At 36.5% G+C, this 12061-nt stretch overlaps 1 pseudogene across 1 annotated transcript; it reads left to right on the top strand.

The window, feature by feature from the left end:
* Nucleotides 1-11115: 11115 nt before the first annotated feature.
* On the top strand, nt 11116-11746 carry LOC104986011 (annotated as a pseudogene). Its single transcript, XR_824990.1, has one exon. The product of XR_824990.1 is annotated as a 60S ribosomal protein L17 pseudogene (transcript).
* Nucleotides 11747-12061: the final 315 nt, after the last annotated feature.

Genomic DNA, 12061 nt, shown 5'->3' with positions numbered 1-12061 from the left:
TTACATATTTTTCCACTTCTTTCTCTGCTGTGTTTGATTTAATAATGTAATATTTTAGAATTTAAAAATTTTTTCTTACTTTTATTTTGTTCTTCTATTTGTCAGAATAAGGCTTTCTTTTTCAAATACATATATATATATATATATATATATATAAAATTTGAGAGGAAAGGTCCTCTTTAAAATAGTTGATCTTTCTGAATTTAAACATTGATGATTTAATTTGTGTATTATTTTATAAATTTCAATTAAGTCACATCATGTAGTATTTTTGCATAGTTCTTGCCGTAGTTTACTGAAGTTATTCCTAGCTAGCACATTCATTTTATTTCTTTTGTAAATGAGTTGTCTGATGTGCTTTATTTTAATTGGTTGTTTCCTTTGTGTGAAAAGCTATTGAATTCTTATGTATTTGTAAAATCCCCAGTGATACTTTGAAGCAACAATACACACAAGACTTAGTTCATGCAGTTGTTGCTAACAGGACCAGTTTATGTTGAGTAGCTGACTGAAGAAGGAAAGAAAGAGGAGCGAAATCCTGTAGACCTGACTACCCCTTGAAAGCACTGCGTGGCACTAACAGAGGTCAGTGCTGACACTCACTCAGTGGGTTGAGACAATCAGATGAACAGTCATTTGGAAGGAGGAGAGAAAACAAAGCCAGGTTAAATAAATGGAAAGATACATGATGCTCATAGTTTGGAAAGCTCAAATTTGTAAAAATATTCAACTTTACCAACTTATCTATAGATTCAGTAAAATCTCAATCAGAATCCCAATGTGCTTATAAGATGTGTGAGCATATGTGTTTAGCAAGTTAAAAATCAGTGCCAAGAATAACTACAACATTTGAAACAGAAAGACCAAGGGCAAGGGGCTATATACTTGACATTCATTTTTAATTCTTCAGTATGACAACTGTAGTGTTGATACAGCTAGAGATGTGTACAGAAAGAAAGAGACTCAAATGTATAGATTTTGTACAGCAGAGGGAACTCTACTCAATGCTCAATAATGGCCTAAATGAGAAAAGAATCTTAAAAATAGAGTTGGATATATGTATCTAAATAACTGATTCACTTTGCTGTATACCTGAAACTAACAGTACATTGTAAATCAGCTATACTCCCATAAAAAATAAAAAACAAAAGACATTTGTTAGCTGCACTTTCAGTACAATTGCTGAATATATCTACTACATAATACCATTTAATTTTAGAAAATATGTAAATGATATAGTTTGTAATTGTCGCTGAGCTCACTAGCTGAGCTTGGGAGGAAAATTCTTGAGGGAGGTGGATGAGAAGAAAGAGAAAGGGCAGTGTTTACAATTTGTTGCATTGATGATGTTTGCCAATAAAATGAAAAAAATAAATTACCTAAATTCTAGTAAAGGAAAAGAAATGTGCTGATGTGAAGAATGGGAGAATTGTACAGTAAAAAAATCTCTGATAAAAATAAAGGGAAAGGAAAATTCATTAGTCCTACTGGAGCAGGTCTTTCCAGTGTTACACTAGAGTTTACATGTTGTTTCAGTTAAATTCCAAATTGGCTTATTTTCCTGGAACTTGGCAAAATAATTTTGATTTCATTTGTATTTTTCTATGAGAATATTCATTATGGCATTATTTAGTGTTGTATAATTACATACAACTCAAGTGCTCCAAGTAGGATTAAATAACTCAATAAATGAATTACTTTGTATGATGTATGATGGAACATTAAATAGCTATTGAAATGAGATTTAGGAAATATATTTACTGGTAATAAAAACTTTTCACACACATAAACACATATTCACACCTAAAAATGTTAACAGATTTTATCTCCAGATGTCCTGACTATAGGTGACTTTTTTCTTTGCTTATCTGGCATTTTTTGCAACAAATGTTCATAACTAGTATATTAAAATGTTGTTGTTCAATTTCTCAGTTGTATCTACCTCTCTGCAGCCCCATGGATTGCACCATGCCAGGCTTCCCTGTCCTTCACTATCTCTTGAAATCTGCGCAAACTCTTGTCCATTGAGTTGGAGGTACCATCCAGCTATCTTGTCCTCTGTTGTGCCCTTCTCCTCCTGCCTTCAGTCTTTCCCAGCATCAGGGTCTTTTCAAATGAGTCAGTCCTTCTCATCAGGTGGCCAAAGTATTGGAGCTTCAGCTTCAGCATCAATCCTTCTAATGAATATTCAGGGTTGGTTTCCTTTATTCACTGGTTGGATCTCCATGCAGTCCAAGGGACTCTTAACAGTCTTCTCCAACATCACAGTTTAAAAGCATCAGTTAATCAGCACTCAGCTTTCTTTATAGTCCAACTCTCACATCCATACATGACTACTGGAAAAACCATAGTTTTGATTAGATGGACCTTTGTTGGCAAAGTAATGTCTCTGCTTTTTAATATACTATCTAGGTTTGTCTTTTTCTTCTACTTTTGATGATAGCAGCTTATATTAAATAGAAACCTTCCTGGATGTTCAGAGCTCAAATAACAATAACAAGTCTTTTCTTAATCATGAATGATTTTATGAATTCATCTCTGCAAGATGCTCAAAGTGGCGACTGGCACAGAGTAAGTGCTGTATGCAAGGTGTTGCTGTCAGTATACTTTCTGCTATTACTGTTATCATTGTTACTGCTTTTATTATTTTTTACTATGGTTTGGGACTTTTATTATGCAAAGAAAAGTGTTCCTTAACATTTCCAAACAACCAACCTGTTCCTCTTTTTAAAGCTATTTTGGGAAAGTCCCTAGTGTAACCCACTTGCCCTGAGCACATTTCCATCTGTTCTGAGCTTCTCTGTGTGTCCTCAAACCACACTTAACTGCTTTTCCAACTTTGAATAATTCCTATCCAGCAATGAGTTATTTCAAATTTTATTCCATAATTTCTTTGAAATTCCCTATGTTCCAGGAAAGGACCATTAGCTGCCTAAAATCTGTGATATTGTCTTTGTCCCCAGCTTTAGCAGTTGGATTCTTTGTGCTGTTTTTGTCACTCACTCACAGATATATTGTATATGGATGCCTGTGAATGATCAGCAGAGGGGAGGTTAGAATGCAAAAGCTAGATGGTCGGAGTGGTTAGTCATAGTAGAGTTTGTCACTCAGTCGTGTCTGACTCTGCAACTCCATGGACTGTAGCCCACCAGGCTTCTCTGTCCATGGAATTCTCCAGGCAAGAATACTGGTGTGGGTGGCCATTCCCTTCTCCAGGAGATCTTCCTAACCCAGGGATTGAACCCGGGTCTCCTGCATTACAGGTGTGTTCTTTTTTTTTTTTTTTTTAAACTTTACAATATTGTATTAGTTTTGCCAAATATCGAAATGAATCCGCCACAGGTATACCTGTATTCGCCATCCTGAACCCTCCTCCCTCCTCCCTCCCCATACCCTCCCTCTGGGTCGTCCCAGTGCACCAGCCCCAAGCATCCAGTATCGTGTGTTCTTTACCATCTGAGCCACCAGGGTCAGAATGGTTAGCTAATCATAAAAGATTATATTCATTTTAATTTACAAGAAGCTATCTACCATGTACCTGTGGGACACTTGGAAGTAGTCAAAACTGGAAATAGTAATTTTTAAATTCTCAGGATCTGTTTGCTTTATATTGAAGTGTGGTTTTATATTCTAATTATTCAGCAAAGTATGCCTTGCTTCCTTGAATGCATATTTTGAGTTTCTGAGTTAAATCTTATGCAACCTGTTGATTTATTTCAATCTTATGCAGAAAGTGCTGCAAACAAAAAGAAATCAACTAATGAGAAATTATAAAAACGGACATAGTTGTAACACGGATAGAATAATGCTGCTTCTCAAACTGGAAAACAGCTTTTGCTTAAGTCTTCCAAATTTTTATTTCAGATGGGGAAATACTAGTTTATGTTTTATTTGTCACTGTGTTTAATGAAGTAAAAACAGAAAATATTTCAGATAAGCTATTATTTTTGCATTTTTTCCTCCTTTCCAGTACATATGATTATTGAAGGATCACCGAGAAGAGGGTCTGGCATATACTAGTGTGAAATAACGGTCAATAGATTAGAGAACAAGTGAGTGGTTATAATTCATGGGTGATCCATCTTCATAAAGTGCTGGGCTCTAAAAACCAGGGAGAATAAGTAAACGGGACGGTGGAACTTTTCCAGGTGGCAGAATATACTGTTTGGCGGATTCTGGAGGGAATGTGTGTCTGTGTTAAAGAGAAGAGAAGAAATACCTTAAAAGGGGATCAGGATACTGAGAGTGAGGTGGTTGGCAGAATATTTTCAAAAGCATTTTATTGCTTTTCTTCTCACTGTGTATCGCATTTTACAACATTTTTAGATGGTGTGTATTTATGACTTAAGTCACATGAACGTGAGTAAAAACAAAATCTGACAAGAGGTGCAAATCTAGCAATGCAATAGCAGGAAAACTCTGCTGGAAATTAAATTCACACAAAAATGAAGTATTTTCTTTGTAGGCAGTGATGTCTCCACCCAGCCATCGACCTCAGAGTTTGCTCTGTGTGTGTGCGTGTGTGTTGTTGCATTGAATTTACACACAACCAGTGGGGCTCTTTGAAATATTTTATGCTTAATTCCATTTTAATTAGAGGGAATATTACTGTTTTTACTTGTGATATCATGAATAAGTAACATTGATGTTTGCTTTATTTCAACTTTCCCTGAGAATGAATTTGAATAAAACCATCACATTTGTGACCTAAAGTAATCTCTTGGGCAACAGGCATAATGGCAGAGTTCATCTGTGCCAGGTTGCAGGTTTGAAACAAATTGACGGCTCAAGTGATAAATTCCTGGAATTGGAGGAGGGGTCAGCACACATAAAAACACTCGCATAACCTTCACAGCAGCACGAATGGTGTTCCACAGCCGTGCTCACCTCATAAAGTGCAGGAGGGTTTATCAGGCTAAACAGACCATATGGTGAAATGAATCCTTAAATTGAAAAACAGAAAGGCATTTTAAAAGTGTCAAAGAGGAGATAAAGTCATCTACACATTTCTGTAGAGAAGGTGCAAAAATGACAAATCTGAAAAGTAAAAATATGGCTTGATGAAAAAAAATTAAAAATTCAGAACCCTGATGATGGTGAATTTCAAAATTTCAGAAAATGTACATCCAATTTGGCTTTCACAGATTTATTATGTAAGAAAATTATGTCAGCCATTTTTTTGTTTTAGAAAAATACGATTTCTGTTATAACTAAAAGCATAATTCTGTCTGGTTCTGTTCAGTGTTTTGCTCATGTTATGATTTCTTCAAAGTGGAAAGAAAAGAAAACACAGCTTGTTTCATTGACAGGAAGCACAAGTGGGCTAGAAAATTTGGTTGTCACCATGAACTGTGTTAGTTGCCAAAGCATGTGCCACTCTGGAATGATTTTAGAATAAAAAAGACCATGTAAAAATTGTTTGAGGATGTCAGTGAAGCTCAGTCTTAAAAGAGATAAGCATTCCAAGTTCCTTGATTTTCTCTTCCTTAATCAGGAACAAACAGACTAGGAAAGAGCTGGGTGACATTGTCTGCGGTGTCTACCTACTCTTCAAATAAACAACTTCACCTGACTGTAGAAGGGACAGGTGTTTGTCAGTCTTTTGTTTATTGGGAAATAAAGGACCAGAGAGCCCCAACCGCATGAAAAATAGGCGACTGCGTTGAATATGGCATCTGCTCTCCGCTAATGTAATTTCTTCAGCTTAATTGCTTTCTGACAGCAAGCCCTGGATTTCTCAGAAGCCTTCTGTCCAGTATTTAGCTGCAGAAGCTTCTCCCAGGCCTCTTTATTGATGCCACAACCAGAACCTTTAAATTACATAACCATGTACATCATGTTTTTGTTCTAAGTATTTCAGATTATGTGGATATGGGTATAGCTATGAATGTACATACATGTGTGTCTGTTCTCAATAAATAGATCATCACAGGCTAATGGTGGAACTTAGAAATACGTTTGAACATGCATAAGTATTCATTCCTTGTCTGAAATCTTTATTCAATATACAGAATACATGCACACAACTCTGCTATTCCATCCTCATTTTTGGAACTTGAAGGTTTGCCTATAGTACAAGGACTATTTCCCAGTGGAGAATTGAGCAACATGGTGAAATTATAATGAAAATTATGGTCATCTAGAGTCACAACATGTTCTCTTATAATTAATTTTGATGAAGAAATATATGAGGGCTTTATTTCTAATTCTCTCTGTAAAGAGAGTGAAAAATATTAAATTATGGAACAACATTGCTATGGGCACAGAAGAATTTAGATTAAAACCACGTTCCACCTTTAGAAGTGTCTGGGGTTCTTTCAGAATTTAAGTCTTTTCAGACAATAGAATCACCATGCAGTGTTCTCTTACTCCCCTTATTCTGTCCTGAAATATATTTCTGCATAATCTCAGTGTGTGTACTGGGTCATATGTGCCTATTTCAGAATGTTGGAAAACAAAATGTCTGTGTTTCAGATTTTCCATAACTTTAGGAACACATATTCTGCTGGTTGTCTGACATGCTCTTTTTCCATATTTTGATTTTAGTAGGAAATATCTCTTTTCTGTGATGTAGGGGGAGCGATGCAGCAATTCATTTAGTGTTTAGTATTCTCAAATATGAGGCAGGTAAAATATCTACCCAAGGAATAGGAATGCTATCAAGAGTGATGGATAGTAGCCCACTTGTAAAACTAGGAAACACACACAAATACATGCATAATTACAAAACTTTGGAAAATTAAAATGATGGAATGTGTTAAAATATCCTAAGCAATTGATGACTTATATACATTTATTTATTTTGGTAATCCATCTGAATTTTCTCTCCCCTTCTCCACCCCATCACCTTTGGTTTCACTCTCTTTATAAACAGATACTCATTGGGAAAGATCTTGATGCTGGGAAAGATTGAAGGCAAAAGGAGATAGCGGGCAGCAGAGGATGAGATGGTTAGATCGTATCACTGACTCAATGGACTTGAATTTGAGCAAACTCCAGAAGATAGTGGAGGACAGAAGAGCCTGGCATGCTGCAGTCCATGGGGTCACAAAGAGTTGGATACAACTTAGCAGCTGAACAGCAACAACAAAAGCAACAACAAAAACTAAACAGATAGTCTATTGATTGGAACTTATGATCAGGCAAAGTTCTTAAATTTTTATACTATCATTTTAATTTTGCAATCTCTATTGATTTATGACTCTGTAGCATTTAAACATATAGATTAGGAACAAGAATTATGGCAGCAAATACCCTCACTCAAGTCCCTACTCTTTTGTTTACTACCTGTGTATTCTTGGGGCTTCCCTTGTGGCTCATCTGGTAAAGAATACACCTACAATGCAGGAGACCTGGGTTGGGAAGATCCCTTGGAGAAGGGAAAGGCTACCCACGCCAGTATTCTGGCCTGGAGAACTCCATGGATTGTATAGAGTTCAAAAGAGGTTGCATGAACCATGGTTGCAGAGTCGGACACAACTGAATGACTTTCACTTTCATTCTTGCACTATCTCCTTTCCTTCTCTGATCCTCACTCATTATCTTAAAGTGTGTTTGTACCCATTGCACCAGGAATGCTTGCAGACTCCATGGCACAGATCCTGGCACAGGTAAATACCCACCACCTGTCGGCCAGCACTAGTAGTCATGATGAGGCTGATGGCAACTGTATGGTAGAGATGAAAGATTTGACCGACTTTTCTCACTCAGTTGTATTTGGCCCTTAATTTCCTTTACCATCTCACAGTGGAAAGAGGAAACACTTGTCTGAAAAATATTTGAGCCTTTATTTCCTAGTGTTGTAGTCGAGATGTCTTCGACAAATTTACTAATCCACAGACCCTTCGTTTTCTGTCTGAAGAGGCCATTCCTAGTCTCTCTGTGTAATGGGGACTATTGGTAGCACATTGTTTAAGGGACTGTATTGAAAACTACATGAACTAGTGCAAGTAAAGATGCTTTGTAAACTGTAAGATTCCAAAAATTTAAAATTATTTATTTTGTCTCAAATGTTTAAGTAGATATATAAATTCTTAGACATAATACATAATCATGACCGGAGGAGTTGTTGATATGTAAATATTTCAGTCCCTGTGAGTTTGGGGAGGGATGGTGTGATTAATATATCTGCACTTTAAAAAAGGAAAAACAAAATAGCAGGGTGGTTACTAGAGAACATTTAGAGGATGCATGAACTACAAAGTAGAAATACCCTGAAGCCATGGGGGGAAGGAACAGCAAAGAAGTTGCTAAGTGATGGGGATAAAAAGAGGTCTAAGATCAGTGATAGATCCTGAGATTAAATTATGATTCATGAATAATCTGAAGATGGCAGTTATCTTCTTCACAGGTTTGCCCTATTGAAATAAAATTGATTTCTGAATATTCCTGTTACATTTGACCCAAAATAAAACCAAATGAAAAAATTCATTCCAGACAAAAATAAATATCAGCAAAAGAAAAAAACATAGATATATATAAGGGTCTTACCTGTAAGTTGAAGGACTGAATATTAGAAGATCTCACACAGAATACTCTCAACATTTTAACATTCTTTTCTGTAAATAAAAAACTAAAATTAAGGTAGTGTAATGATGGCTATCTGTTCCATTTACTTTAAAATCTTTTTTCCCCTTTGAGGTGGTCTTGGTAAATTAAGAGTAATTTGGTGAAGATGAGTTGTCACTGTCATCATTAGTGAAAAAATTTTAGTCAATTACATTTAGTATCAAATTATTTTAAAAGCAGTTTGTTAAATGACAGAGTTAATATTTTTCAACTTGATTGTTTATATTCAATGCCGAGTTCAAGAATGAAACAGTTTAGTCAGACAACAGGATTCTTGTATTTACACAAAACTGTACACCTGAAAATGGTTAAAATGATAAATTTTATGTTATGTGTATTTAACCACAATGAAAAAATGAAAAAACAAGAATGTTTTTGCATTTTGTATTTGTATTTTACTATAAAGTTTGAAGACTTGTATGATTAATAGCAGTTCTTTAATTCCAAATTAAAACATTCTCAAAAAGGAAAAAGAAAGTATTAAAAGCATGCCTGTAATAGTTTAGACAAAATACTCTAAATCATAGAAAATTACTTGTAAAATATTAATTATAAGAACCAATGAAATATGTACTGTAGTATTAGGGTTTCTGCTCCTTCCATCTTGTCATTTCAGCCTTAATGTTGAATTCAGAAAACCTAGAAAATGATTCACTTAAAGGAAAAAGGAGACAATGTAAGGACATTACTAGGCTCAGTTTCATCGTGTGAATTGGTGGGTGGCCAGGAACTGAGCATTTTGGGAGAAGCAGCCGAGCTTGTCTGGGATGCCTGGGGAGAGCTGGTCAGTCTTCAAACCTGCTAAGCCGCAACCATAGACCAGAGGCAGAGCCTGGAGTCAGCCAGAGGACAAAACAAGCCAAGAAAGGAAGTCATTTCCTCTACTCAGTGCCTCCACCTGCATCACAAACACTTAGAGCCCTTATTATGTCCAGCTCTGAGCTGCTCTTGTGAACTTACAGCAGCTAACTGAATGGGTGAAGGAAAATCTCAGAGGCAAGCTGGTCAAGAAACTGGAAACCCAGCCTGTTGGATAAGTCATCCATGTAAATGATAAAGGAATCACAATTATAGATATGAAACTTGAGATATGGAAACCTAGACACATATTCATCTCATCCCTAGGGAAAATAAAACATACCATGAAAGAGAAGGGAAGAATGAGGAGAGAGAAGTGGGATGTTACTAAAGCATCCAGTTGAGTTGTCCCGGAATATTTACTTGAGTAGCATCTCAAGGGACTAGTGATTTAAGGAATCCTGTTTGGAAAATGCTGTACTGGATGTATTACCATTAAATCCTGGGGAAAAAAATAAAAAAACAAAAATACTTTCTATGTCACTGACTTTACTTTCATTTGAAAATACTGGACAGTGCAAATAGAAGGTAAAATAAAATAAATGTTGGGCTGGTTGAAGTACAGTTATCATTAATATATAGTTAAAAATTGATTTTCTAAATTGTAAACTCAAGATATTTTTTTAATATTTCCCTGTGCTTTTTTCTTTATATTGATGTTATATTTTTTAAAATATAAATTTTAACAACAATGTCGAATTTATGTCAAAATACATTAGATGGTGCTGTGCTGTGTTGCGTCTGACTCTTTGGGACCCTATGGACTGCAGTCCGCCAGGCTCCTCTGTCTATGGTATTCTTCAGGCAAGAATACTGGAGCGGGTTGTCATGCCCTCCTCCAGGAGATCTTCCCAACCCAGGGGTAGAACCCAGGTCTCCCGCATTGCAGGTGGATTCTTTACCAGCTGATCTACCAAGGAAGCCCAGATTAGATGGTAATTAAAGGCAATTTAAACTTTTTGAAATATGTTCTATACTAGACGGGGGATCCTGGAAGGCTGCAGTCCATGGGGTCGCTGAGGGTCGGGTACGATTGAGCGACTTCACTTTCACTTTTCACTTTCATGCATTGGAGAAGGAAATGGCAACCCACTCCAGTGTTCTTGCCTGGAGAATCCCAGGGACGGGGGAGCCTGGTGGGCTGCTGTCTATGGGGTCGCACAGAGTCGGACACGACTGAAGCAACTTAGCAGCAGCAGCAGACTGCAAAGAAAATATAAAATAACTAATCAAAGTAGAAAATAGACTCACTTGTAACTTTGATAATAATTATACTAACTACCTATGCATGCATGTGTGTGTGCTCAGTTGTGTCCGACTCTTCGTGACCACATGGACTGTAGCCTGCCAGGCTCTTATGTCCATGGGATTTCTCAGGCATGAATACTAGAGTGGGCTGCCATTTCCTTCTCCCCGGGGACCTTCCTGATCCAGGGATCGAACCCAAATCTCTTTATGTCTCCAGCATTGGCAGGTGGGTTCTTTACCACTGCGCTACCTGGGAAGCCCTACGTATGAAGAATAAAATGTAATAATAAATCCAAAAACATGTTGAATATATTTTAATAAATTTCTCTCTAAAAATCTTGAAGTAAGTGTAAAATAAAGAAAATCTAGAAATCAAAGACCAGAAATAGTCAAAATAATAAGAAAAGTATTTGGTGTAAGAACTTAAGAAAATAGCCTTCCTTTTCTGGTAAGCGGCCTGAGGTGACCCCTAAAAATGGTGCGCTATTCACTTGACCCAGAAAACCCCACAAAATCATGCAAATCAAGAGGTTCAAATCTTCGTGTTCACTTTAAGAACACTTGTGAAACCGCCCAGGCCATAAAGGGTATGCATATCCGAAAAGCCACCAAGTATCTGAAGGATGTCACTTTAAAGAAGCAATGTGTGCCATTCTGTCGTTACAACGGTGGAGTTGGTAGGTGTGCACAGGCCAAACAGTGGGGCTGGACGCAGGGTTGGTGGCCCAAAAAGAGTGCTGAATTTTTACTACACGTGCTCAGAAATGCAGAGACTGATGCTGAACTTAAGGGCTTAGATGTAGATTCTCTGGTCATGGAGCACATCCAAGTGAACAAAGCCCCCAAGATGCGGCGCAGGACTTACAGAGCTCACGGTCGGATCAGCCCCTACATGAGCTCTCCCTGCCACATTGAGATGATCCTTATTAAAAAAGAACAGATTGTTCCTAAACCGGAAGAGGAGGTTGCACAGAAGAAAAAGATATCCCAGAAGAAACTGAAGAAACAAAAACTTATGGCCCAGGAATAAATGCCGCAAAAAATAAATGCAAATAAAAGTAAAAAAAAAAAAGAACTTAAGAAAATAATAACAGCAACAAGTGAATGGAATTAATTTAAGAAAAAAAGCAGAAATTTGGGGATGAGTTCATTTATAGTATTATTATGTTCAATCTATCATGAAATGAAAGAACATAGAACAAGACAAAGATACACAGTATTTTTTCCAATATTGTCCTACCACCTAAAAATACATAACAATAAAAATTATAAAAATGCATTTCTGAGAAGAAAATTATTTTAAATTTATTGTTCTATGATACATTAACTTTCTGTTTATAAAACCAATAAATTAAATTTAACTATATTAGATTTAATACTGATGTTT

Source organism: Bison bison, unplaced genomic scaffold (genome assembly GCF_000754665.1).
Source record: "Bison bison bison isolate TAMUID 2011002044 unplaced genomic scaffold, Bison_UMD1.0 scf7180017864063, whole genome shotgun sequence".
Taxonomy (NCBI): Eukaryota; Metazoa; Chordata; class Mammalia; order Artiodactyla; family Bovidae; genus Bison; species Bison bison.
Note: the sequence above shows the minus strand (reverse complement) of the source record. Positions and strands in the feature narration are given on the sequence as shown.